Source organism: Cervus elaphus, chromosome 9 (genome assembly GCF_910594005.1).
Source record: "Cervus elaphus chromosome 9, mCerEla1.1, whole genome shotgun sequence".
Lineage (NCBI taxonomy): Eukaryota > Metazoa > Chordata > Mammalia > Artiodactyla > Cervidae > Cervus > Cervus elaphus.
This window is the reverse complement of record NC_057823.1, coordinates 48,665,508-48,693,486: the sequence shown is the minus strand read 5'-3', so window position 1 is coordinate 48,693,486 and position 27,979 is coordinate 48,665,508. Positions and strand designations below refer to the sequence as shown.

Sequence of the window (27,979 nt, the reverse complement as noted above, 5' to 3'; positions counted from 1 at the left end):
TGGAGCCTCTGAGTAACAGGAATATCTGTGAGTAAAATTTATGATTTGTGTTTCCACTGGAGTCAACCTTTTAACCCCGGGAGCGCTTAATTGCCTTTTCCAGGTTTGGCTTTAATAACCAGCCTGACTCTTGCCAATTCTGGCTGAATTGAGAAGCACTGAGTGTGTGACTGGAGATGGAAAGCTCATTATACTTGATACTTGATACAGCTTGTGCCAGATCCTTAATTCACTAGGTTCATGCATTGTGGCATCTTTTCCTAAATGACAGTCAGAAATTCCCTTCATAGGTAAAGATTTCCAAACTCAGGGAGTATCCTCAAAGCTGAATTTTTATGAGAATGCCTTCCCATAAGACACACTTAGAGGGAACTCCTGATCATAAATTACGGGCTGGCTTTGGAATTCTTGGTCTCTTGGTCTCTCCCAGAGGAGCTCAGTTTTTCTGTCGGGGCCTCCAAGGCCCCACACTCCACCTTCCAAAGTAAGCACAGAGCAAGGTGCCGACATCTGGTTCCTGTTTCCGAATTCAAAATTGATCTGCTGGGTGATTCTTGGCAAGTCACTTAACCTCTCTGAGCTTAAGTTTCCCTAATCCTGGCTCACCAGACACCTCTCATGGGGAGGGGGCTGGTGGCCAGTTAATGAGCAGGTGTTTGGGGTGAAGGGGGTGGTACGGATTCAGCCTATGGCACACCAGAAGCAAATCCCCAGGAAAAGAGCAGACAGGTAGGGGTCAGGAGACAGAAGGGGTGGAGAATCATAGCAGAGCAGTAGCTAAATCTCGAAACACACAAGTGGCTTAAAGCAAGGAAGAAGTTATTTCTAGAATCATCTGTATTTTATTTCAAGACAATCAAATCTGCTTGCACAATTTTAGACCAAGTCTCACTGACTCTTTAAGTCACCTCTGGAGCACACTTGTCTCCACAGTTTTCTCCAGTTCACGTTGGCTCATGCTGGCTTTGTCCTTTCCTGAAGGTTCCACAGCTCTGGGGGACTCCCGTTCCTCCTTGTCTCCAAGTATTCATATACTGATACCCCCATGTGTCACAAACTTGACAAACCTTATCACATTCAATTTTCTCTTATATCACCTGAAATCTGGTGTTATCATCTCCATTTTGCAGATAAGGAAACTGAGGCACAAGGAGGTTTAGCAACTTCTAGAGTAACCAGTTCATTCTGGCTTGTCCAGGTATTTTTCTGGTCTTTTCTGGAGAAGGCACTGAATGTCCCTTCTCCGGGGAAACCCCTCACTTCCAGGCAAACAGAGATAGCTGGTCACCCAGTTTCAATGCAAATGCCAGGCTGGCGCAAATGACTACTCCTTGCTCTTCTTCCTATCTACCCTCAGTCCAAGTCCCCAACAGACACAGACTCCCCAAGAACAGTAGCCAGATGTTAGATCTTTTCTGTTTAAGAGAATCCAGAATAGAGTGGGACTGGGTTAATATTTGCCAATGTGAATAAAATCATGCCTTCACTCTCATGCAAGAAGATCAGTTTTCCTCTAGTGACATAACTGGGCTCTACTTAGAAGCTATTTTGGGGAAATGCTTTTCACTATTCAGGATTACAGAGAGCAGATACTTTGGAGCTCATCTCTTCTCTCTTCTCACGTACAGGTAGATGAGTTAGCACTATGGAGTCTCAGGATCTTCAGATTTCTAAGTAAGAGCCACCTCCTGTCCTTAGTCTGTGTGGATTCAATGTGCTAATGCATACAACAGAACTGCAAAAAGGCACCTCTGTCAGCACAGGACTCTGTGATGTCAGGTTTAAGCTCTCACATTCACCTCTCAAGGCCCTTTCTTTTAGATACTTGTTCAATAATGTAGGAACATGGTCATCAGATGATAGCACTGCCCCACTTGGGAAAAACCACATGAGCATAAACCTCGGTTAACCAGTTCTCTAATTCCCTCCTATAACCAAGTACTTCAGAGGAAGGGTCTATCATATGTGGAGGCACAATAGTTACCTTAGGTTTCAGGGATTACGATTACAAAGGTGCCTGTAGATTCTGTCCTAAGACTAGAGTAGGGCGAGAAGGAACTGAGGACAGATCTAGGAGGCTCTGGGGCATCTGGTTCCATCACTTCATGGCAAATAGATGGAGAAACAGTGGAAACAGTGGCAGACTTTATTTTGGGGGGCTCCAAAATCACTGCAGATCACAGCCATCAAATTAAAAGACGCTTGCTCCTTGGAAGAAAAGCTATGATCAAGCTAACATGCATATTAAAAAGCAGGCATTACTTTGCCAACAAAGGTCCATCTAGTCAAGGCTGTGGTTTTTCCAGTAGTCATGTATGGATGTGAGAGTTGGACTATAAAGAAAGTTGAGCGCCAAAGAACAGATGCTTTGGAAATGTGGTGTTGGAGAAGACTCTTGAGAGTCCCTTGGACTGCAAGGAGATCCAACCAGTCCATCCTAAAGGAAATCAGTCCTGAATATTCATTGGAAGGACTGATGCTAAAGCTGAAACTCCAATACTTTGGCCACCTGATGCGAAGAGCTGACTCATTTGAAAAGACCCTGATGTTGGGAAAGATTGAAGGCAGGAAGAGAAGGGGACGACAGTGGATGAGATGGTTGGATGGTATCACCGACTCAGTGTGCATGAGTTTGAGTAGACTCCAGGAGTTGGTGATAGACAGGGAGGCCTGATGTGTTGCAGTCCATGGGGTCGCAAAGAGTCAGACATGACTGAGTGACTAAACTGAACTGGAATGCCCAACTCCTTGCTGTCAGGGGCCAGAGGATTAGCATTTGGCTCCTCTTCTTGACTTAATGCAGAGCACTTATCAGAGCCAGCAAAGCATCATGAGTTAGGGGAACAGACTCTGCAGTTGGACAAATTTACTAGCTATATGACTTTGATCTTATATATTAATTCCTCTGGGTCTCAGTTTCCTCATCTGTAAGTTAGAGTTAATAACAGATCTCATAAGATTGTTGTAAGGATCCACTGAGAAATGTGTACAAAGTGTTGAAACACAGTAAGCATTCAGAGAGTGATAGATGTTACTATAATCTGATCATATGGGTAGCCAAGGTCCCATCAACTCCGCTGACACTGACCTCTCATGAGGATTGAGCCCGGCTCAGGAAGGGGCAGCTAGTGGTGGAAACATCCACCCACAGTCCCACTTACCCCCACCTCCCTGCACCAGTGACAGACACAACTCTTGCTCAATAAACGCATGCTCGCCCGCTGACAAGGGCAGACTGCTTCCCCAACAAATCTTATTGCATGGATAAGTGTTTGCTTTTGCTGCAGAGTGCTGGCATTTTAGCCTTTGTTTTCAGCATGTTTACAATGAACCTGAATTTTAGAATCAATATTGACTGGCTAACAATCTCCATGTTCCCTCATGGAATCAGTTATTGAGCAATTTCTTTCCATTGTTATTATTTTCCAAAGCTGAAACAGACTGTTCCATGGCACGCTGCTTCAGTGTTGCTGAGCCTCTTTACAGACATCCCCATAGCCCTAACTAAACACCATGAACACCATGGTTGCTAAGTCATAATCTCCTGCAGGAATGTCTGTAACATCTAGAGATAGAGACCAGACCCCTAGTAAGGTCAACCTTTCAACTCAAAGAAGAAGTTATCAGGAATCCCACATATAGGACACACTCAGGACAAAGGAAGACACAAGAAGCACAGACCATGAAATGGGGGAGAAGTACCATTAATAAAAGCAGAACAGTTATAGGCCAAGCTGCCCTGCATACCATGATAGTCCCTAAAAACATTACTGAAGCCAAAAACCCAGGAAAACAATGTCTGTTTATTATGACTACCCCAAGTCTTCATGAAATTGGTAACTTGTGTCAAAGGTGATCTGTTTACTGAGAATGAAACATACCTTTATAAAAAGTGACATAAAAAATAACACTTGTCCTAAATTGACTTGAAGGAAATTACGAGAGAAGGATTTTTAAAACACTTGGAATAACAGTAGTGTTAGAAAATAAAATGCATACTTAAATACCAAACCTCAGTTATATAGAGACCTCACTCATATACAACACCATGTTCCTCAAGTTGGTAATAAATGAAATATTTTCCATGTATAAATTTTGCAATTCTAAGTGCTACCATAAAATCTTTGAAGATAATCTTTTGGTAGATTATGACTGGCTTTTATAGCAAAACATATTTAGCAATTTTTGAAGTGTCTAGGTGGTAAAGTGTTCATGTTCTCACTCAATCTGTAGGTAAACCTGGACGAGAAAACAAGGTTCTTTACTGTCAGTCACTCTTCCCAGTTCCCTGAGGGCTCTCTACTGACAGACATTCAGATTCACACACTTTGGGTTTGGAGAGCCTGGTAGGCAAAGCCGATCAGTTACGCTTTCTTAGTGGATTTTTTTTTTTTTCTTAAAGGTATCACAGCTTGGGTTCTGCTGGGAAGAGGTTGTTCTTGTCAGATTCCTACTGCTCTGTAGAAACCCTTTCTCTTCCTTTGAAAGTCAGTGGACAAACTAGTGGTGGGGCAGAAGAAGAAGGAAGAATGTCCATGGCTTTCCCTTTCAGTGTTTTTGGAATTTGTATTATGAACATGTGTTGTCTATTGACAAAATAAAACGTAGCCACGCCTTTAAGGAAGTGAAGGCAGAAGATGATTGGGAAAGCCTCACAGGTCTCTTCCAGATGTCAGATAATTGCGAGCAGTCAGCAAGAAATTGCAGCCAGACTGACATCCTAGGTCACCACACTGAAACCAGAGAGTTCAAGGTCCCCCTCCCCCCCACCCGCCGCTGGCCACGGCCAGCTGACACTACAGGGAGGATGTCACTTCTTTTCCATTTCAAAATCCTTGGAGACATCCTGGAACCAAACCAGGCTGTGCAGAAGAGATGACTCCCGCAGGGCATCCCTACTGTGTGCTCCACAGGGCTAGCTGCAAAGCACAGGCATCACCAAGGAGCCCTGGGCCTTTCTTTGGTGCTCTCCCGAATTCTCAGGATGGAGGACTGAAAAGTACAGGGTAGTATGTGTTCTCTGGTCAGAAGCAGTTTGATGATGACAGGGCTGACCTTCCTACCAGGCCCATTTCTGGGAAGACATGGAACTCCCGGCCTCGCCCTGTCTTGGCATTGCTGACCACCCAGCTCTCTGACACATACTTGGGTGGGGGGGGGACTGCTTTTCCAGATGCTCCTTCCAAATGGAACTTCTGCCTCCACAACTAGCCACACCCTTGCTTTTAGAAATTTCTTCCTCATCCCATTTTTGAATATAGAACTGAAACATTCCAAGGAAGATCAGAGGTGAAGTTCTCAAGAACTGCTAAGTCAGCTAGAATGCCAGTTGGCAGAAGGGGAGACTGGGAGTGGAAGTACCTCCCAGCCCATGCAGATCCTGGGGGACCAGTAAACATATGGTGCCAACAATTCTGGTTCTAAGCACATCATAAATGGCTTGACTTTCCTCCATGTACCAGCTCTCTCCTCATTTTCAAACGTTTCTGAACCCCTGCTCTCCCTCCACCCATTCCTTGGCCAACACTGATTAAACACAAAGTATTTTCTCCATTTTCATTCTGTTGGCAACAGTCTGCATTTGCAGGAGGCATGGTCTGGAAAACGGAGGGTTGAAATTAACACTGCAGGTAGATGCAGTGTTAACAGTAGAAAGCCATATGGTCAATCCTTCGAAGGCTTTTCCAATGGGATTGCAGATCTTTGAAATGGCCACAGCCCTCCAGTGATATGAATCCCTTCTACCTTCTCCCATTGAGCCATCGAACGACTTCTAAGGAGAAGACCTGGTAGATGATGATTAGTAGTAACCATAATAACAATCTAGATATGTTGTCTCTCCCCAGTGAAATTCTGGTAGTATAACACTTCAAAAATTATAAAAAGACTTGTTCAGTCACTAAGTCATGTCTGACTCTTTGCAACACCATGGACTGTAGCCTGCCAGGCTCCTCTGTCCATGGGATTTCCCAAGCAAGAATATTGAGTTGCCATTTCCTTCTCCAGGGGATCTTTCCAACCCAGGGATTGGATCCGTGTCTCCAGCATTGCAGGCTGCTTTACTGCTGAGCCACTCAGGAAGCCATAAAAGACTACACCAGTGTAAAGTATTGTTTTCACCTCCTAGACTGGATAAATACCTGTTCATTTTTTAGAGACACTTACCTGGCCATTTGGTGAACTTGGGTTATATTTGCAACTGGTCCCACCTCTGATCGCTCAAGGATTGATAGCTGGAAGTGTATCTCAGTAGCCCTTCCTCCTCTTGTTTGTCTTACCCCGAATGAATGTGATTGGTGTATATCCTGCAAGAATGCCCTGTACACAAAGCATTTTATGAATCCACTGATTCTCCCCAGTACTTCAAGTAAAGATACCTATGTATATCTATGTCTATGTGTGTGTCAGTCACTCAGCCGTGTCCAACTCTTTGCAACCACATGGACTATAACTCACCAAGCTCCTCTCTGTCCATGGAATTCTCCAGAATACTGGAGTGGGTTGCCATTTTCTCCTCCAGGGGATCTTTCCAACCCAGGGATAGAACCTGGGTCTCCTGCAGTACAGACAGTTTCTTTACCATCTGAGCCACCAGGTAATTCTTTACCATCTGAGCCACCACGTATGTCCATAACCATAAACATTTATATAGAAAGTGTGCAAGTTATACACTTTAAATATGTGTGATTTATTGTGTATCAGTTCTATCAATAAGGGAACAAATAATAATAACTTCTGTAAGAAATATGAAAAGAGAACTGATGAAGTCAGGTGTCCACTCCCAGAACACCTGGCCAGGCTCTGCCTGCCTAACCTCACAGCCCCGTGTACCTCCACACCCCCTGGGCCATCTGGGCTTGCGGGCCAGCAGCTGGAGTTGTGCCTTGACACCCAAGAACCCGACAGGTAAGCCGAGACTGCGGCTCGCACAGCAGTGGTCACACAGCCCCACTCTTCGGTGAGGAGACCCTCTTCCTGCCATTTAACCTGCTCGGTGATGGACTAACGGTAAGAAATAAGTACAAGAGCAGGCCCGTGGGGTGTCCCGGTGCTGATGACAGCTGCACAAAAACCTGCTGTGTTTATGAGAAATTCAACGTGGTCAGCTCCTCGCCTGCTCACTTCAGGCCCAAAGCCCACATTACCTCCTTTTGTAAGTTTTAATATCCCTCGGAAACGCTTTCCCTTTACATTCTCCATCTCTTCCCTGGAACATCTCCAGAGGGGTCTGTGATTGGGTTGCATACAAGTTTCCAAGCTTGCAACTTCCTTTCGGTCATAAATCACCTCTTACACACTCACTTTTTCCTCCTCATTGTTCCTCAGTATTAATAGCCCCAAATCCCAGGAGCATTTGAGAACTGTTCCAATTTTGGTTTGAAAATCAATTTGGAAGCTAGTGGTTGGCTTTACTCAGACTTCCAATCCTTCTGAGAAAGAAGGTTAGCTCCAACAAACTGGCCAAACCTAGGATGGGGGCCTAGCCTGATGAACGTCACCATTTTTAAAGTCTTGTTTGTTTTCTCTTGAAACGTTAGATACCTTGGCCTCAGTGTTTTTCATTCATCTCTGTCTATAAAATTAAAATGTTAATTCTAGAGAGTGAAAAAAAAAACCTAATACCTTCTCTGTGAGATCTGGTAGACAATTTAAAAAATGTATAGTTCATTTCAGGATAGGTCAATTTCCATTATGAAAGCAGAAGAATAAATATGAAATCCAGTTGTGTTTGTTAAAAGACTCTTATACTATTCTCAACTTGGGGGGAGTATCATTCTAAATAAGCTCCGCTTCCTTCATGGGCTACTGACTTTCTTCAGGGAAGGTAAGCACCTGTCAGATCTCATCAAAAGCTGAAGGGGTAGGGCACCCCACCAGAGGGGAGCAGGGATCTTCTGCCAGTTAAAGGGTCTGCCCCCCAACATCAGACAGCTGAAATTCACGTTCAGGAATAAAGGAAACAGAACACTGGTTGGATTTCCTTGGGAAGACAAAAGAGAAACACATTGATTTAAGCAGTCTGCACCCCGAATCAGAGTGGGAAACGAAACTGACAATGCTCAGTCCTCAACACTGACACCGAGCAAGGAGAGACTCAGTCAAAGGCAGAGCAGTCAGCAAGCAGGCCTTCTCAAGGGGGGCGGCAAGGGTGCAGTGACCGTCACTATCTCAACTTCAGAGCTGGGCCTGCTTCAACACATTGTTGATTTGCAAGCTTGACCCCTAGCTTGAAAGGCATTCCTTTCCCTTTCTTTAGCTCCTTTAGCCTTTTTCCTGCCCCCAATACTAGAGTCAGGTTTTTCATCTTTCCCCATGTGCTGGTTAGTGGCTAGCCTGTGGGCACCCACTTCACATGCCCCCTAACTGACCCCCAGGCCACAGGCTCCCACCTCTCAGCCAAGGGTGGGGCTCAGGTAAAGCAGGGATGAATGGTTTATTTAGGAGTGCCTCCCTAAAACTCCCTTTCAGAGACATCATCAACATTTCAAGAGGCTGATAAAGTCTCCCGCATCTGGGGAGGGAGGTTATTAATCTATTCATTAGTATGAGACAATGACTCTTTTGAACCTGATATGTCTAATTGTGGAAGAGAACAAAGCCTCACAATGACAGATGGAGACAAGCGAGGAGCATCTGTCCCCATGACGTCAGGACTGCTTCCAGGGTCACAAAGCACTGGAGTGCTCCCTCCTGCCTCCACCAAGTAGGATCCTGGTTGGGCAAAAGTGAGGATAATAAGAAGCGAACATTTACTAAATCCTTGCTAAGTCCCACAGACCATTCAAAGCCTTGTGCAGGCATTATCTGACCTAATTCTCACAACAACAGTAAAAATAATTCAGTATTTTTATCTCCATCTTATAAAGGAGGGAAACGAGGCTCAAAAGCACTAAGGGACTTGCCTAGAGTGATTCAGCCAGTAAACAGTGGAGCAGGACTCTATCCTGGCCCCTGGCTCCCAAGCCCGTGCTCCTTTCCGCTGCTCGTGTCCGCGTCTGGAAATGACTATTCAGGAACTGCAGAGGAGCTCACACAGTGTGTCCTTAGCGCCGTGTTCCCCAAAGAAGGTCCAGACATGTGGTGGGTGAGATGGAATCCAGCCAACTGGAACCCAAAAAGGCCAACCTGGTTGACATTACTGTGCATGCGTGATATGTTGCTTCAGTTGTGTCTTACTCTCTGTGACCCTATAGCCCGCCAGGCTCCTCTGTCCATGGGATTCTCCAGGCAAGAATACTGGAGTGAGTTGCCATGCCCTTCTACAGGGAATCTTCCTGACCCAGGGATCAAACCTGTGTCTCTTATGTCTCCTTCATTGGCAGGCAGGTTCTTCACCACTGAGCCACCTGGAAAGTCCCAACATTACCCAGGCTGACACTCAAATCCAGGCCCATTGCCCTGAAATCCAGCAGGGCTTGAAAACTTTGCCTACAAAGGTATAGATGAAAAATGCTGTCTTACATATCAGTAAACAAAGGACCAGCAGCCACTGCAGACACCCCTAACTGTGTACTCCGAGGGACTCAGAAAAGGAAAGAACAGGGTAGCAGCCCTAGACAGCTGATGTACATATCAGAGGAATGATGGCAATGATCTCAGACTCTTGCATCTCCTCATATGGATAAAAACACTAAATTCATTAACTTGAGATGTTTGGTTTTCTTTAACCATAATCTTTTGATGTTCCAACTACCTGGGTTTTGTGGCAGAACTCCTATACATCCAGGCTCTTTCCTTACCTCTTTGGTAAGAGTTGAGAGGCTGTCTTCTGGGCTAAAGTCCTCAGTTTTGTGCATCAAATAAAACATAATTCTCAACTTTTAGGTTGTGCTTGTTTTTCTTTTTTTTTCTTTTTCAGTCAACAAACACTTCTACACCGGTTTATTAACAAACTCCCAGAACTTTGAATTGCCAGGACATCATTCTGATCATTGAGAGAAAGTCTCCAAAGTACCCATGCCTGTTGACTGGTAAGAAGTTGCTGGGCTTACTACACTCACCCTTGTGGAGTCTGGAAACCACTAATCCTGAAGAAGAGTTAGTGGTATGGGTCAAGCACACCACGCAGCCTCCCCAGCACAGGTTGGGGAGGACTTGCATTGCCATCCTTCACCCCGGACCTCCAGGACCTACAGATTAAGACAGGCCTAGAGGAGATCACACATCTTGATGCCTGGGGCTATCTGCTGAGAAACCTGAGCCTGCTCTGCCAGCAGCCAGAGGACCTGAGAGGGAATGCCCTTAGAAGTGGCCCTCAACTAATAACAACTGGTAGCACAGTAACGAGTTCCAACTTCCCCACCAATGAAGTAGGACAGCTCTGAGGTGGGTGCGCACTGTCTCAGCAAGTGCCCTAGTGGGACTGACATCCAGTCGCCCACAGGAGGAACTTCTCGATTATGTACCGTGACTTGGTGGCCTTCCCTGCCCTGCCCTTCCCTCTGTCTCATATGATGACTCCCAACCAGTCCTCCTCCTCAGACAACCATCTTGCCTTTTTGCATTTCTTTTTCTTGGTGATGGTCTTGATCACTGCCTCCTGTACAATGTCATGAACCTCTGTCCGTAGTTCTTCAGGCACTCTATCAGATATAATCCCTTGAATCTATTTGTCACTTCCACTGTATAATCATAAGGGATTTGATTTAGGTCATACCTGAGTATTACAGTGGTTTTCCCTGCTTTCTTCAATTTAAGTCTGAATTTGGCAATAAGGAGTTCGTGATCTGAGCCACAGTCAGCTCCCGGTCTAGTTTTTGCTGACTCTACAGAGCTTCTCCATCTTTGGCTGCAAAGAATATAATCAATCTGATTTCGGTGCTGACCATCTGGTGATGTCCATGTGTAGAGTCTTCACTTGTGTTGTTGGAAGAGGGTGTTTGTTATGATCAGTGTGTTCTCTTGGCAGAACTCTGTTAGCCTTTGCCCTGCTTCATTTTGTACTCTAAGGCCAAATTTGCCTGTTACTCCAGGTATCTCTTGACTTCCTACTTTTGCATTCCAGTCCCCTCTAATGAAAAGGACCTCTTTTTGGGGTGTTAGTTCTAGAAGGTCTTGTAAGTCTTTATAGAACGGTTCAACTTCAACTTCTTCAGCATTACTGCTTGGGGCATAGATTTGGATTACTGTGATACTGAATGGTTTACCTTGGAAATGAACAGAGATCATTCTGTCATTTTTGAGATTGTAGACTCTTTTGTTGACTATGAGGGTTACTCCATTTCCTCTAAAGGATTCTTCCCCACAGTAGTAGATATAATGGTCATAAAGTATAAAGTAGCTGAGAAAAGAAGAGAAGTGAAAGGCAAAGGAGAAAAGGAAATATATACCCAACAGAATGCAGAGTTCCAAAGAATAGCAAGGAGAGATTAGAAAGCCTTCCTCAGTGATCAGTGCAAAGAAATAGAGGAAAATAGAATGGGAAAGACTAGAGATCTCTTCAAGAAAATTGGAGATACCAAGGGAACATTTCTTGCAAAGATGGGCACAATAAAGGACAGAAACAGTACGGACCTAACAGAAGCAGAAGATATTAAGAAGAGGTGGCAGGAATACACAGAAGAACTATACAAAAAATATCTTCATGACCCAGATAAACATGATGGTGTGACCACTCACCTAGAGCCAGACATCCTGGAATGAGAAGTCAAGTGGGCCTTAGGAAGCATCACTACAAACAAAGCTAGTGGAGGTGATGAAATTCCAGTTAAGCTATTTCAAATACTAAAAGATGATGCTGTGAAAGTACCACACTCAATATGCCAGCAAATTTGGAAAACTCAGCAGTGGCCACAGGACTGGAAAAGGTCAGTTTTCATTCCAATCCCAAAGAAAGGCAATGCCAAAGAATGTTCAAACTACTGCACAATTGCACTCATCACATAGGCTAGCAAAGCAATGCTCAAAATTCTCCAAGCCAGGCTTCAAAAGCATGTGAACCATGAACTTCCAGATGTTCAAGCTGGATTTAGAAAAGCCAGAGGAACTAGAGATCAACATCTGCTGGATCATCAAAAAGGCAAGAGAGTTCCAGAAAAACATCTACTTTCACTTTATTGACTATGCCAAAGCCTTTGACTGTGTGGATCACAATAAACTGGAAAATTCTGAAAGAGATGGGAATACCAAACCACCTTACCTGCCTCCTGAGAAATCTGTATGCAGGTCAGAAAGCAGCAGTTAAAACTGGACATGGAACGACAGACTAGTTCCAAATCAGGAAAGGAGTACGTCAAGGCTGTATATTGTCATCCTACTTATTTAACTTATAAGCAGAGTACATCATTCGAAATGCCAGGCTGAATGAAGCACAAGCTTTAATCAAGATTGCCGAGAGAAATATCAATAATCTCAGATACGCAGATGACACCACCCTTATGGCAGAAAGTGAAGAAGAACTAAAGAGCCTCTTGATGAATGTGAAAGAGGAGAGTGAAAACGTAGGCTTAAAACTCAACATTCAGAAAACTAAGATCATGGCATCCAGTCCCATCACTTCATGGCAATTAGATAGGGAAACAATGGAAACAGTGACAGACTATTTTTTGGGGGGCTCCAAAATCACTGTAGATGGTGACTGCAGCCATGAAATTAAAAGACACTGGCTCCTTGCAAGAAAAGCTATGATGAACCTAGACAGCATATTAAAAGCAGAGACATTACTTTACCAACAAAGGTCCATCTAGTCAAAGCTATGGTTTTTCCAGTAGTCATGTATGGATATGAGAGTTGGATGATAAAGAAAGCTAAGCACCAAAGACCTGATGCTTTTGAACTGTGGTGTTGGAGAAGACTCTTGAGAGTCCCTTAGACTGCAAGGAGATCAAACCAGTCAATCCTAAAGGAAATCAACCCTGAATATCCATTGGAAGGACTGATGCTGAAGCTGAAACTCTAATACTCTGGCCATCTGATGCAAAGAACTGACTCATTTGAAAAGACCCTGATGCTGAGAAAGACTGAAGGCAGGAGGAGAAGGGGATGACAGAGGATGAGATGGCTGGATGGAATCACCGACTCTATGGACATGAGTTTGAGCAAGCTCCAGGAGTTGGTGATGGAAAGGGAAGCCTGGCATGCTGCATTCCATGGGGTCACAGAGAGTCGGACACAACTGAGCGACTGAACTGAACTGAACTGAACTGAACCGGTCCTCCTGAGATCCTCTCCCAATAAGCTGGTTTTTAGTTTGTTTGTTTCTTAAATTGCTAAGTCATGTCCAATTATTTGCAACCCCATGGACTTGAAGCTCACCAGGCTCCTTTGTTCATGGGATTTCCCAGGCAAGAATACTGGAGTGGGTTGCCATTTCCTTCTCCAGGGGATCTTCCTGACCCTGGGATTGAACCCACATCTCCTAATTTAGCAGGTGGATTCTTTACCACTGAACCACTAGGGAAGCCCTTCCAATAAACTACTTGTGCCCAAGTCCTCGTTTCAGGGTCTACTTTTGGGAGAACCCAATCCAGCCCCTATCCACAAGTGTCCGCCCCCATCCAACCCCCAAAGAATCTCCTTTAGGCCTCTCTTTATAGGATGCACCACTGATGTTGAGTGCTTAGGCGATGGAGAAGTTGGGCCTGAATTTGGATCTTGGCAAGGTTCCTTGCAGGTTGCGTGATCCTGGGCACATTAGCCAACCTCTCACATCTTCAGTTTTCTCAGAGGTATATGATGGCAAGGACACCGACATGACAGAACAGGTAGGCTATGTGTACTGGATAGGAACCGAACACTGTGCTCAGCTCACGCGAAGCACTCACCAAAAAGGAGCTGCCGTTATCATCAGTATCATGACTACGACTATCACTGTTTCCTTTTATATTAGAATAAGCCAAGCACCTGTCTTTCCTTCATCAGCAGCTGTGACTTCCTTGAGGTCATAGACCATGAATGAAATCGTGATGAAATTACCTCTACTTCATCACAAAGTTGATGACCATTACATACCTGTTGCATGAAATTGCTTCATTTAATCTTTGCATTAACTATTCCTGGGTGAAAGCAAGGAAGGGTGATAATCACCCTGAGTTTCAGGCTCAGGGAACAAGGGCCCTAAAGTGCTTCCTATCCCACGGACTTTTTCAGTCCTTGTTTGCTGCCCTGCATGAGCCCATGGGCTGGAGGAGGCAGTTACAAGATACTTCTGGGTTATGATTTCATCTCCATACATTAAAAAAGTTGGAGTCAGTCTCAAAAGACAGAAAGAGCCACCAAGAATGTATCTGTGTTCATACAAGTCCATGTTCCTCTGTGCTAGGCCCATAGCAAGTGTGTGATTAATGCTTGCCAACTGAGTGAAATTATCTGAATGTGGCCAGTAGCACCACGTGGCTGCTAAGCAGACTCACATCACCAACAACCAGATGCAGTCAGAGTCTGACTTGACTGATTTTTTGAAAAAGATCTTTCAGAAATTAGAAGGTGACAGCTTGTCACTACTTTGGTAACTTTGTCTTCCTAGATATATTTTGTAGATGTCAGCTTACAGTTAAGTTTTCTGGGTGTATAAATAGCTCCTATTCAGTTTTCAAACCATAGATCTTGAAGCTTCTCAATTTACAGACTTGAGTCTTGATGATCTGGATATTATGAGAAAATCTCTGGCCCCTTGTTAGCACCATATTGATTAGCTGAGATTTAAAACACCTGATTAGGAATCCTCTCCACCACACTCATGACTGCTTGTGAGGTGTTAAGACATCCTGGAGCATGGATGAAGTCGTTTCTTGGCCTTGAACCACTCCATCCATTGACTCTTCCACTGGCTGTTACAACCTGCACGGAGGCCAGAACTGGGTCTTCTCACCCCAGTGATTTAAAAATAGATTCTGTCTTAGGAAAGAGCTGTCACAAAGCCCATACCCTTAATCTGCAAGAAAGTCTAGGGCCATCCCTAAGCCTCGTCAGAATCTACAGACTTAGAATTGCCCATAAAACAGTTCTAACCTCTGGCTGCACACCAGCATCAGCTAGGAGTCTGGGACCCACTCTGACTAATTAGATCAGAATCTCTGAGCCTAAGACACAGTATGGGGATTAATGAATTCCCAGGTGCCTGTCAAGTGCAGCCAGACAGAGTTGAAACCCACTGCTATGAAGAAAGGATACAAATTCAACCTATTTCCTAGAAATGAGTAGATTAGAAACAGCAGATTATAAGAGGAGAGAAGGGTTGGTAAGAGTAGGTATACCAGGTATATCAGGCTTCCCTAGTGGCTCAGCGATAAAGAATCTGCCTGCAATGCAGGAGACACAGGAGAAGTGGATTTGATTCCTGGGTTGAGAAGATCCCCTGGAAGAGGGCATGGAAGTCCACTACAGTATTCTTGCCTGGAGAATTCCATGGACAGAGGAGCCTGGAGGACTACAGTCCACAGGGTCGCTAAGAGTCGGACACGCCTGAAACGACTGAGCATGCATGCACGCACGCACCAGATATATCAAGAAGTGACAATGAGAAAAGAGAGGAGGATGAAAGAAACCAAAAAGAATTTTTAAAATATCTTTGTCTTGGGCCATTAGATTCAGGGGAGCCACACTCTTCTCTGTGCTCCGCAGCAGGTGGGACACAACTTGGCAGAGCACTTGCCATATTGAATAATGTCCATGTTCTTCATACAAATTTTAGATCATCAGCTTCTTGATGGAAGGAAGCAGGTGGCATTCATCTTTATGCCTCTGATGCCTGGCATCATGCCAGGACAAACGAGAAGATAATGAAATGTTTGCAGAGGGAGTGAAAGGATGAACGAACAGGAAGGGAAGGACTTCCTCCCTCATGGAAGTCCCTGAGGACATTACTGTTATGCAAAAGACAATGAAAGTGCTTTGTTAACTGGACAGGACTTCACAATAATAGGGGTCTTTATGACCCTAAGGTGTTCATTCGAAGATGTTTATTTGGTACTCACTGTGTGTGCTTTGGGGAGAACACAGAGTGGAAGATGCACAGGATGCGGATACATGGAGACAAAGGCCCGGGGGCTTAGAAGGAAAAGCATGGGACATGTTTCAAAACCCATGAGACTAGCTAAAGCTCAGGTATATATGATGGGCTTTAAGGCTGAATCAAGGAAGAAGTAAAATGCTATTCCACATGGTCCTTTTAAGGAGCCAGGCAAGACGCAGCACCCATCAGAAAGATTTCTCCCCCAACAATGATGCTTTTTCAAAATCTACTCACAGGGATAATATTCTATTTTCTGAGAAATCCACTCATGGTAAATCTTACTCCCATAATCCTGGATGAGCAAGGCACTTTAACAACTATTAATGCTTACCAAGCAAATGTCTTCCTCCCTTCACTGTGATCCCCATACTCTGCACCCTTGGTCCTCTAAAATCAGCAAGGTATGGAGAGGCGAACATTTTCTTTTCCTAATCAGCAGCACCTACAATTCCAGGTCCCTCACAAATCTCTGGTGCCTCTTGAAAAATGAAGCTCTTGACCCTAAACTACCCCTCTCTGATTTCCTGAATGGCAGCATTCTATTATAAATCAAAGTTTTTCTGAACCTTCCCAGAGACATGGTGCTCTGTATTAAGGGTCCTGGTTTTCAGCCATGGCTGTAAGTTGGTCCCTGCTTCCAGAAGTTCCCCAAGACTACAGGAAAACATCTGAGGAGCAGAGGGATCTAGGCCAGGAGTGACTGGAATTGTATTTCAATCCTCACTTCCAACCTGCTGAGTACTTCCTGAACATAAGCTCTTTATGTGAAAGATATCTAAAGACAGGTAATCACTGGGGTATTTTACTGAAAAATCACACCACTATTTCCTGGTCTAAAATGCACAGATTACTGAAAATACCCCTTGAATAAATGGAGAAGCTTTCCTCTCAGTGGGTCAGTGCACTTAAATGGAGTCTTGCCAGATCCCTGGGGTCTCTTTCTCCCACTATATGGATGGGACACTGAGATGGAAGAGGTATGAGAGCTAGCCAGAGTCCCAGTGAAATAGTGGCAGAGCAGATCAAAGATCTTTATGTTACCAACTAAAAAACTGCATTTGTCATCTACCTCTACAAGGATGAAGTCACTAGCCACTGCAGCAGCTGACCTTCAACACAACCTGAAAAGAGTTCAGGATGGAGATCAGGAATAAGGCACTCTGTACTCTGGCAAAAACTGGCAGAATAGACCTTCAGATAGTTACATATTTTAAAAGAAGACTTTATGAGCCCAAATTATTGCATCTTCTCATACCTAGAAAAGCATTAAGATCATTAATGGGGCATCTGCTCCTTGTGACTGGCTGCAACCCTCTGCCTAAATGACTACACATGCTCCCTTCACTAAAATCATTTGTAATACTGACCTTCCCCTGACCTCTTCAGAGCAGTTCCTCAGAGCTTTCTGAAATGCTGTCTCCCAGGCTATAGTCCTCATTTCGCCCTAAATAAAACTTAACTCGCAACTCTCATATGGTGCTTTTTTTTTCAGTCAACAGTGTCCTGGATATCCCACGGGAGGACCTCATGTCACCTACAGTCCACCACTGTCACCAGTTCATGGTACATGATGACTGTTATGTACCCAAGAAGCCCAGTCACATAGCTGGAGTTTCACCAGGCAGTGACTAGATCTAAAGGGGGTTTAAGGCATCCTGTACCTTCAAGGAGTATCCACATCAGAGATGGAGAGAAAAGTACCCAAATAACAACACTACACAGCAGGATTTGTCAAAGGCCCATAAGAGGGTCAAAGTGTAGACCGTGTAGGAGAGAGAGACCTCACATTCCATCATACTGGGAACATAGAGGTCTAGTGGAAGGAAGCTCAGAAATCTTGGAGGTGAGATTTGAGGATGGATCAGACTTTTTAAAAAGAATAATAAACAGTGTTTAAGAAAATTTGATATAAAAAAGTCATTCATAATCCCACAGCCCACTGAAGAGAGTATTCATTCTAGATGGGTCCACACTCACCACTGTAAAAAAAAGGAATGTCACTTGTTATATGATTCTATAAGGATTACATCATTAGCCATGCTATCACTGACCTAAAAAAGGAAGCAGGGCAAAAGCTAACAGAGTTTTGTCAAGAGAATGCACTGGTCATAGCAAACACCCTTTTCCAATAACACAAGAGAAGACTCTATACATGAACATCACCAGATGGTCAATACCGAAATCAGATCAACTGTATTATTTGCAGCCAAAGGTGGAGAAGCTCTATATAGTCAGCAAAAACAAGACTTGGAGCTGACTCTGGCTCAGATAATGAGCTCCTTATTGCAAAATTCAGTCTTAAATTGAAGAAAGTAAGGAAAACTGCTAGGCCATTCAGGTATGACCTAAAACAAATCCCTTATGATTATACAGTGGAAATGATGAACAGAATCAAGGAATTAGACCTGGTAGACAGAGCCTGAAGAACTATGGACAGAGGATCATAACATTGTACAGGAGGCTGTAACCAAAACCATCTCAAGGAAAAACAAATACAAGAAGCCAAAGTGGTTATTTGAGGAGGACTTACAAATAGCTGAGAAAAGAAAAGACACAAAATGCAAAGGAGAAAGGGAAAGACACACCCAACAGAAAGCAGAGTTCCAGAGAATAGCAAGGAGAGATAAGAAAGCCTTCCTCTGTTAACAATGCAACGAAATAGAGGAAAGCAATAGAATGGGAAAGACTAGAGGTCTCTTCAAGAAGACTGGAGATATCATAGGAAAATTTCATACAAAGATGGGCACAATAAAGGACAGAAACAGCAAAGACCTAACAGAAGCAGAGGAGATTAAGAAAGGTGGCAAGAATATATAGAAGAAGTACACAAAAAAGGTCTTAATGACTTGGATAACCACAGTGGTGTGGTCACTCACCTCGAGCGAGACATCCTGCAGTGTGAGGTCAAATGGGCCTTAGGAAGCACCACTGTGAACAAAGCTAGTGGAGGTGATAGAATTCAAGTTGAGCTAATTAAAATCCTAAAAGATGATGCTGTTAAAGTGCTGCACTTAATATGCCAGCAAATTTGGAAAACTCAGCAGTGGCCACAGGACTGAAAAAGGTCAGTTTTCATTCCAATCCCAAAGAAAAGCAATGCCAAAGACTGTTTAAACTACCATATAATTGCGTTCATTTCACATGCTAGCAAGGTAATAATCAAAAGCCTTAAAGCTAGGCTTCAACAGTACATGAACCAAGAACTTTCAGATGTACAAGCTGGATTTAGAAAAGACAGAGAAACCAGAGATCAAATTGATCCAATGGATCATAGAGAAAGCAAGGGAATTCCAGAAAAACACCTACTTCTGCTTCATTGACTACGATAAAGACTTTGATTGTGTGGATGATAACAAACTGTGGGAAACCCTTAAAGAGATGGGAATACCAGACTACTACCTGTCTCCTGAGAAACTTGTGTGCAGGTCAAGAAGCAACAGTTAGAATCAGACGTGGAACAATGAACTGGTTCCAAATTGGGAAAGGAGTACATCAAGGCTGTATATTGTCACTCTGCTTACTTAACTTATATGCAGAGTGAATCATGTGAAATGCCAGGCTGAATGAAGCACAAGCTGGAATCAAGATTGCCAGGAGAAATATCAACAACCTCAAATATGCAGATGATACCATTCTAATGGTAAAAAGTAAAAAGGAACTAAACAGTCTCTTGATGAGAGTGAAAGAAGACAGTGAAAAAGTTGGCTTGAAACAACATTCAAAAAACTAAGATCATGGCATCTGGTCCCATCACTTCATGGCAAATAGAAGAGGAAAAAGTGGAAACAGTGACAGATTTTACTTTTGGGGCTCCAAAATCATTGCAGATGGTGACTGCAACCACAAAATTAAAACATGCTTGCTTCTTGGAAGGAAAGCTATCACAAACCTAGACAGCATATTTAAAAAGCAGAGACATCACTCTGCCAACAAAGGTCTGCATATCAAAGCTATGGTTTTTCCAGTAGTCATGTACAAATGTGAGAGTTGGACCATAAAGAAGGCTGAGCGCTGAAGAATTGATACTTTCAAATCGTGGTGCTGGAGTCCCTTGGACTGCAAGGAGATCAAACCAGTCAATCCCCAGGGAAATTAACCCTGACTATTCATTGGACGGTCCGATGCTGAAGCTAAAGCTCCAATACTTTGGCTACCTGATGCTAATAGCCAACTTATTGGAAAAGACCCTGATGCTGGGAAAGATTGAGGGCAAGAGGAGAAGGGGGTAAGAGAGAATGAGATGTTTGGATGACATCACTGGCACAATCATGAGTTTGAGAAAACTCCAAGTGATAGTGAAGGACAGGGAAGCCTAGCACGCTGCAGTCCATGGGGTTGCAAAGAGTTGGACATGATTTAGTGACTAAACAGCAACATGGACATACAGTACAGTCTCAAAGGAATTTGGGACAAAGAATAGGATAAGACACTCTGTGCTTAGGGAAAACAGGGAAACAGACCCTTAGATATTTATGAACCCAGATTCTTCCATCTTCTCATACCTAGATAAGCAATGATATCATTAGCTGAGATATCTGCTCCTTGTGACGAGTAGATGTATGCCCAAATGCACATACCCGTTTAGCAAAAATTACGTTTATAACCTCAGAGCTCTCTGAGAGGCTGTCTTCCAAAATGTGGTTCTCAATAAGACACTAAATAAAACTCAACTCACAGCTCTTATGCTGTGCTTTTTTCCAGTCAACATGGCTGTGGAAGGAAAATAAAAATGAAGTTTCAATTGCTAAGATAGCTCCCTGAAATGGAGCCAGGAGGCCATTAAAGAGGTGTGATATAGTCATATCTCAACCTGGATAGAATCTGACCTTTTGACTACTTATTGTACTAACAAAGGCATCAAGAAGATAAAGAAACTTATCAGACCCTTATTCTAATTCATGACAATTACCCACTTATCAGACCCCTACCCTAAAACAAACTTGTAATTCCTTAAGAACAAATATCTCCTGATTTGTGTCAGGGTTCATCACAACTCTCCCTGGGCAACTAGAGCAACTGTGTGGCTCTTTGTCTTTATAAGGTCCTGACACTTTCCCTGTGTTGAATCACTCTTTCAGTTTCACTAGAATCTATGTCTCCTAAAATGCAATTCTGAAGACCCCAAATAAAGCTTTTTATTCTCTGCAGTCTTGAGATTATGATTTGATGCCACTGGGATTCAGATATATTTGGGCATAAATGGAGAGCCATGGGACAGGCCACCAGGACTGTGCCCTGGCCAGCATCTTGGGAGAGCATCATGCATGACACACTGCATAAGTGACGAAGCCAAGGTGGCAGAATAATGGGTCTGTCGTAGTATCTGTCCCTTGGGCTGAGTCCCAGCCCAGCCTCCAATGGGTTCCTCTCTAAGCAGTAAAGAGCAGTTTCATTAAGATCCCAGAGCTATAGTTCCACAGAGAATGCAGAGACAGGGTTGCTATGAGGGTTCCCACAGATGCAGGGCTCCTTCAAGGCTTCAAGGATGAGTGTGTCTGGTGAGGGATACGCGGTGCCTGGCAGGTACCTCATGTATGGGCATCAGCCAGCCTGACAGGTGTTTGAGACGAGGGGTAGATTTCATGGGAGAGGAAATTCATCTATCATGGGATTCTTTTGTGAAGCCACTGGAAATTAACTACTCCCAGGAATTTCTGGGGCCAGAAACCTACAGTAACAGGTGGAAGTGAGAGACAGCCAAATGCAGGTTGGTTATACACGAAGTCACTACATTTTTAATCCCTAACAAGAGGAGCCTGAGGAAACACAACTTAGATCACTATGTTCATCTTTGCATATTCTATGCCAATCTTCATTGACCTACACATACAACAATCACAGTGTATACTTTTCTAAAATTTGTTTTTTGGAATTTATCACTAAAGTACAAATTAGGGGTTGGGAGACATGGGCGAGGGCTTTCCATGCAGATTAAACAATATGAACTCTCGATTACTGGTTCTTGTGCATGCATGCATGCTAAATCGCTTCAGTCATGTCCAACTCTTTGTGAGTCCATGTACTGTAGTCCACTAGCCTATGCTGTCTATGGGATTCTCTAGGCAAGAATACTGGAGTGGGTTGCCATGCCCCTCTCCAGGGGATCTTCCCAACCCAGGGATTGAACTGGCATCTCCTGCAGCTCTTGCCTTGCAGGTGGACTCGTTACCACTGAGCCAGTGGGGAGGCCCCACTGGTTCTAGTAGAGGCAGTTTTGCCTCCCAGGGAACATTAGTCAGTGTCTGGAGACTTAAAAAAAAAAAAGCCTCACTATATTTAATTGCCACGTAATGACAGTGAGTATTATTCACAAATAGGCAGAAGCATATAATGGACTTTATTTCTGTTTTTTTCAATTTTCTTTTTGTTTTTTGTTTTATATATTTTCTTTTCCCTGTACTTTCATATTGTTGCATCACAGTTTCATATTTTTGCATCATTATTTTTAGATTTCAATGTGAAATCTATTATGAGGCATTTTTCTCTCTTTTCCTACACATACATACCTACCCATAACACCACACACATATACATATATGATACATATACATAGAAGTTGTGTCCAACTCTTTTGCTTTATCACTAAGCCACATGTATGGGGCTTCCCTGTTGGCTTAGTGGTAGAAAACTTGCCTGCCAATGCAGGAGATGCAGGTCTGATCCTTGGGTCAGGAAGATCACCTGGCGAAGGAAATGCCAACCCACTCCAGTATTGTTGCCTGGAGAATCCCAAGGACATAAGGGCTTGGCAGGCTATGGTTCATGGGGTCACAAAAGAGTTGGACAAAAATTATCAACTAAAAAACAACAATTTTATATATATGTGTGTGTATGCATCATATGCATATAATATATAATATGATACAAATATAGGAATGTAGGAATGGGATGTGGGGTGAGCAAAGATTCCCTCATTTGGTTTCTGATATACAGTGGCAGTTCTATTGTGAGAGTGGTCATAATGCACACATTCCATTTCACCCTTACAGAGGTCTGCCGAACTCTACTACACACTTGGGAGCATTAGAACAGCTTCAGGCAACTCTGATTTACTTATCTAATTCCTTGTTTACCATAAGAAGTAAAACGAAGACTTGATCCTGAAGAGCTTGTCATTCCAAAATATAGAGAATTAATATCTTTGAAACCATACATTTATCACCATGGTTGCTTTGATGTTTTTCTCCATGAATTTTTTTACTATGTCCTGGTTTTACATAGTTGAAATCATAGCATACAAATAATGTTTACGTATTTCTCATATAAGGCGGCTTTATGAATTTCACTCTAATTTGATCACTGGCTTCTACCTTTTTACTATTATATGGGTAGTGTTTATATGACTCTGACAATTACTTATGTATAAGTTGGAGGAAAGAAATGTACATTTCTATAAAATTATGTAAGTGTTTGAGCCTAAAATGGAATCTTTATTTCAAAATATTCAACCTTTAGACTTTTTCATTTTTATAAAAATAATTATAAGAAGGATCTAAAACATTCTCCTTGGTCCAATGTACCTCATGGAAAGTTTAATGTATTTTGAATGTAATGAAAGTTTTAGTATGATGAATACTGTAACCTTTGGAGACATTTTTAATCATCATGCCTGGGGAGGTGATGCTACTGGGTACCGGCCAGATATGCTGTTAAACATCCTGTAATACACAGGAGAGCCCCTCACCACAAAGAACAATCTATATGAAAATGTCAATAGTGCCAGGGTTGAAAAATCTTGCTCTGCAGAGACCAGGAAGTACATGATTACTTGAGCAATTGTAAGCTGTCCAATTTGACCTAAATGTAGAATACAAGCTAGAAAATCAGCAGAGAAAAATCAAGAAGTTAGGAGAAACTCCAGAGAGCCCAGATTTCATTAAGTGGGCAGTGGGGGAGTCATGGGAAAGAGATTGAAAAAAGATGGAGGACCCAAGGGTGGACTCTTGAGGTCTTTGGCTCAAGGGACTACTCAATGCCATTTATTTTTATTTATTTATTTTTTTACTCAATGCCATTTACTTAGACAGGACTCCCAGCAGAAGCTTTAGAGAGAAATGCATTCAGGGGTAGACACAGCGAGCATTTGTGGGAACAGAGTGCCAGGTGGCACTGCTGCCAGCAAGGGCCCAGGGAAGAGCGCCTGCCTGGGAGCCGGCTGGCTGGAAATGCTCTGAAGCTGCCCCAGTGGGTGCTGTCAGGAGGAACTGCATGAACAGAGAAGGACTTGGAGGACACCCAGACCAGGACACTTCAAGGGCAGAGGGGAAGAGTGGTCCTGGGGCTGGGAGAGGAACTGGCAAAAATAGTGCCACAGAGGCCAAGGGTGCAGTGAGGCCTAAGGACAGGCTGAGGCAGGTCAGAAGCTGCAGGGTGGCACAGAGTAGGAGAGCTGGGGAGTGTCACCGTGCCCTCTGCGGGGACAGTTGGGATTTGAACCTGGATCTGTTGGCCCCAGGCCAAGGGCTTCCCACTGGCCAAGCCACACTGCCTCACGACCACATGGATCTATGAACAGCCCTCTTGTTGGACACAGATAGGCTGGCTGGAGCTGCACAGTCACAGGCTCGGAATGACGATAAACAGTGACCAGAGCAGAGAGTCTGGTGTCACATGGAAGCTCTCTTCCAACATGAGCTGTTGGCCCTCTGGGGGCCATAGCACTGGCTTCTGCAGCCATCTTTATGTAAAACCAGTAAATACTGCTCACCTCCTCCCAAGCCACCTCATGTTGCCTTTGCCTCCTCATGGGTGCATCAAGCTGGTGGCCACCAAGCTTGGTGGTTGCTAGAAACCCAATTTCATGAGCTGCAGATGGCAAATAAGCATCCGACAGGAGGGAGGCTCAGCATTTCTAGTCACTAGAGAAAGGCAATTTTAGCACAAGACGCTATCTTTCTCCATCAGGCTGATAGGCATGAAGAAGCTAGGGACACCCTATAATAGCAGGGATGTGTCGAGTGAATATACACACACTGAGAGTGTACTTATGTGATATTTGTATTTCTACAACCATGTTGGGTCACTTGTGAGATGTAATGCCAGGAAGATGGCATTCCAACTTGCCTTGGAAAGAAAAGTCCCAACCTGCTCATCTTCCCTGAGGCTGCCAGCTCAGGACTGGTAACTGTGGCCACCTGAGGCACAGAGACTCCATAAAGACACTTGATAAGGCCGCTCCCAGGCACAGCTATCATTCCCACTATTATCCTTGATGTATGAAGGCCAAGTCAACCGTTGGTAGGGCTTCCCTGGTGGTTCAGTGGTAAAGAGACCACCTGTCAATGTAGGAGACACAGATTAGATCCCTGGTCAGGAAGATCCCCTGGAGAAAAAAATGGCAAACCACTCCAGTATTCTTGCTTGGAGAATTCCATGGGCAGAAGAGCCTGGTGGGCTACAGTCCATGGGGTCGCAAAGAGTTAGACACAACTGAGCAACCAAGACTTCAACGCTCAAGGAGCACTGTCTTCAATAATAGGATCTATTAACTTAGTTAATCCTCAGCAATCTCTGGGTCCTATTATTATGATCCTTAATTTGCATATGAAGTTTAAGTAACTTGTCTTAGACCACTAGCCTACTAATTCCTTTATGATTCCACCTGCAGAGCCCGTATTACCAGTCACTACAGTACAGCGCTGCCCATGTAAAGAGCGTGGAGAACAGCTGTTTTATATTTCTATCTAGCTAGTGGCAGACAGCTTAGGATCCTAGTGAAGAATAAAGCCAACTTCACCAAGATTAGCCTGATATTTTTTTTAAAAAATGTCTTTCAAAATTACAGAACTGGAGAAGACTAGTGGTTGCCAGGGATAAAAGATGGAGCTGGGTGGGCATGGAGGGTAAGAGTCATTGTGGTGAGGGAACTGTTCCATAGTTCGACTGTATGATCATCAGTATCTTGACTGTGATATTTTACTATGGTTTTACAAGATGTTATCATTGTGGTAAACTGTGTTAAGTGTGCAGAGGATCTCTCTGTATTATTTCTCACAACTGCATATGAATCTCAAAAAGTTTTTAATTTGAAAAAAAAAAAAGAAGGCTTATCTATCCCCTGGAGGAGGAAATAGCAACCTACTCCAGTATTCTTGCCTGAAAAAAATCCCATGAACAGAAGAGTCTGGTGGGCTACAGTCCAAACAGTCTCAAAGAGTCAAACACGACTGAGTGCCTTTACCATACCATCTCTATAGCTAAAATGTTCAAGCTTAGGACCCTGCTGAGTAAGCCAAAGTTAAATCTTATGCATGTGGATCAGAAGTGTGTTCCAATTAAAATATGCACAATTAAATGTCTGGGGAGTGAGGGGAGGCAACCAATATAAGTGCAACTATATACCAAAACTGTTTGTGCTTTAACACGCAGTTCTCCTTAGTTCCAGAATCTCAGCTGGCAACACACACACACACACCTCCCCCCAAACACACACGTGTGCATGCTCCCACAAACACAGACTGTGAGTCATTTAGAAGGAAATAATCTCATAAAACAGTATAATGGCAAAGGACAAAACATGAGGGCCCTAAGGTGGGAAAACCATTCCCAGCTTGCAGAGGGATGAGAAGAGCCTCTTGGCTCAAGCTGACTTTTAAGAGGCCAAACCAGAATCTTGTTCTCCACAGAATATCCTAGGAAGGGAATTATCTAGTTGTCAGATCAGTGCAGATAGAGATACTGCAATTAACAGTCTGCAGAAGCAAAACACAAGGCCACTGGGGAACTCCAAAGCTCCTGCATACATGTGTGTGTATACACATGCATGAGCGTGTGATACATGTTGTATATTGCATACTTCTGACTAGTTGCTTCAGTCACCCACATTAGGTGTTTTTGTAAAAGGTTAGAAGGTTCTAAAGTGAAGAGAGGGCTTCCTTGGAGGTTGGTTCATCAGGCTAATCCATTTCTCCAGCTGGCTGTTGCCCGAGGCAGCCTGCTTACAACAGAAGCCGCTTGGTAGGTGTTGCTGACACTCCTTCCAAGAGTGTAGAATAGACACATAGCTGCAGCTCTTCATTCAGATCACAGTGGGGCCTGGTGAGCCACAGGAAACTCTGCAAAATGAGGATGCAGGCAGCCCATCTGGAGACTGCCACCTCTCAGTCATTCTGCACACCAGTCTGTGATGGATGTTTCCTGTGCTGACCACTGCAGGAAGCCAGTACCTGGACCAGAGCAGACATACCAACACAGACACCCACCTGTGAGGCATGAGGAAGCCAACATGTGGTTCTCACACTGGGTGGCATCTCAATCGGCCTCTCCACCCCTCGGCACACAGGGGAGCACTACTCAGCCATACTTAGGGATTGTGGTGTCTATGAACTGGAGCCAGGGGCCAGTGTCAGCTTTTCTTCTTTCTGCTCCTTCTCTTTCTATTTATATGTCTCATTTCTCTTCAGATCTCATTGGAAGATGTGAGTTAGCTACAGATTTTATTAATTCCGTCTCCTTCACTGGAAAGATCCAGAAGACTGGTCAATATGCTCCTGATGAGATCTACCACAGCCACTGTCTAGGCTTAACAAGGAAAATGAACTTCACCCCGATGACCTGACTCCAGTCCTCCATGAACACATGCCACCAGCAGGAGGCTCTGGGCAGCCTCTGCCCCAAGTACTATCCTGGCCCCAGAGCACACCACTTCCCCAAGTGGTTCTGATCCTCCCAGCACAGGACCTCCTGCCTCATGTCCCTGGTCTTTGGTTGACTAACAGGGATTTCAGTATGGTTTGTTCATCACTTTTCTCAACACACAGACCCTGGTACACAGCATGTAGTTAAGAGCTGAGTCTCAGTCCTGCTTCTCTTACATGTAGCTTCACTCTTTAACCATAACTTTATGGCCCATTGGCCACTCCAGAGAAATTCCTTTCTCTCTAGAGCCCAAGGACCTCATCTCTTCTCAGCCTGTGCCCTCCCTATGTTCATCCCAGTTCATGGAGCAGGAGCAGACAGGCAGCCCAGGACTAAATGCACGCAAACAGAAGCTAGTCTAAAACCTGTTTCCCTCCGAAGTCAAGACGA

At 43.9% G+C, this 27,979-nt stretch overlaps 1 protein-coding gene across 1 annotated transcript in view; it reads right to left on the bottom strand.

Annotated features, from left to right (window-relative positions):
- Positions 1-6,207, bottom strand: part of LOC122700159 — a 64,499-nt gene extending 58,292 nt beyond the window's left edge. The window contains exon 1 of the mRNA XM_043912832.1: positions 6,166-6,207. The gene's annotated coding sequence lies outside the window, so the exon portion shown is untranslated. The remainder of the gene's footprint in view (positions 1-6,165) is intronic.
- Between the last annotated feature and the right edge of the window lie 21,772 nt (positions 6,208-27,979).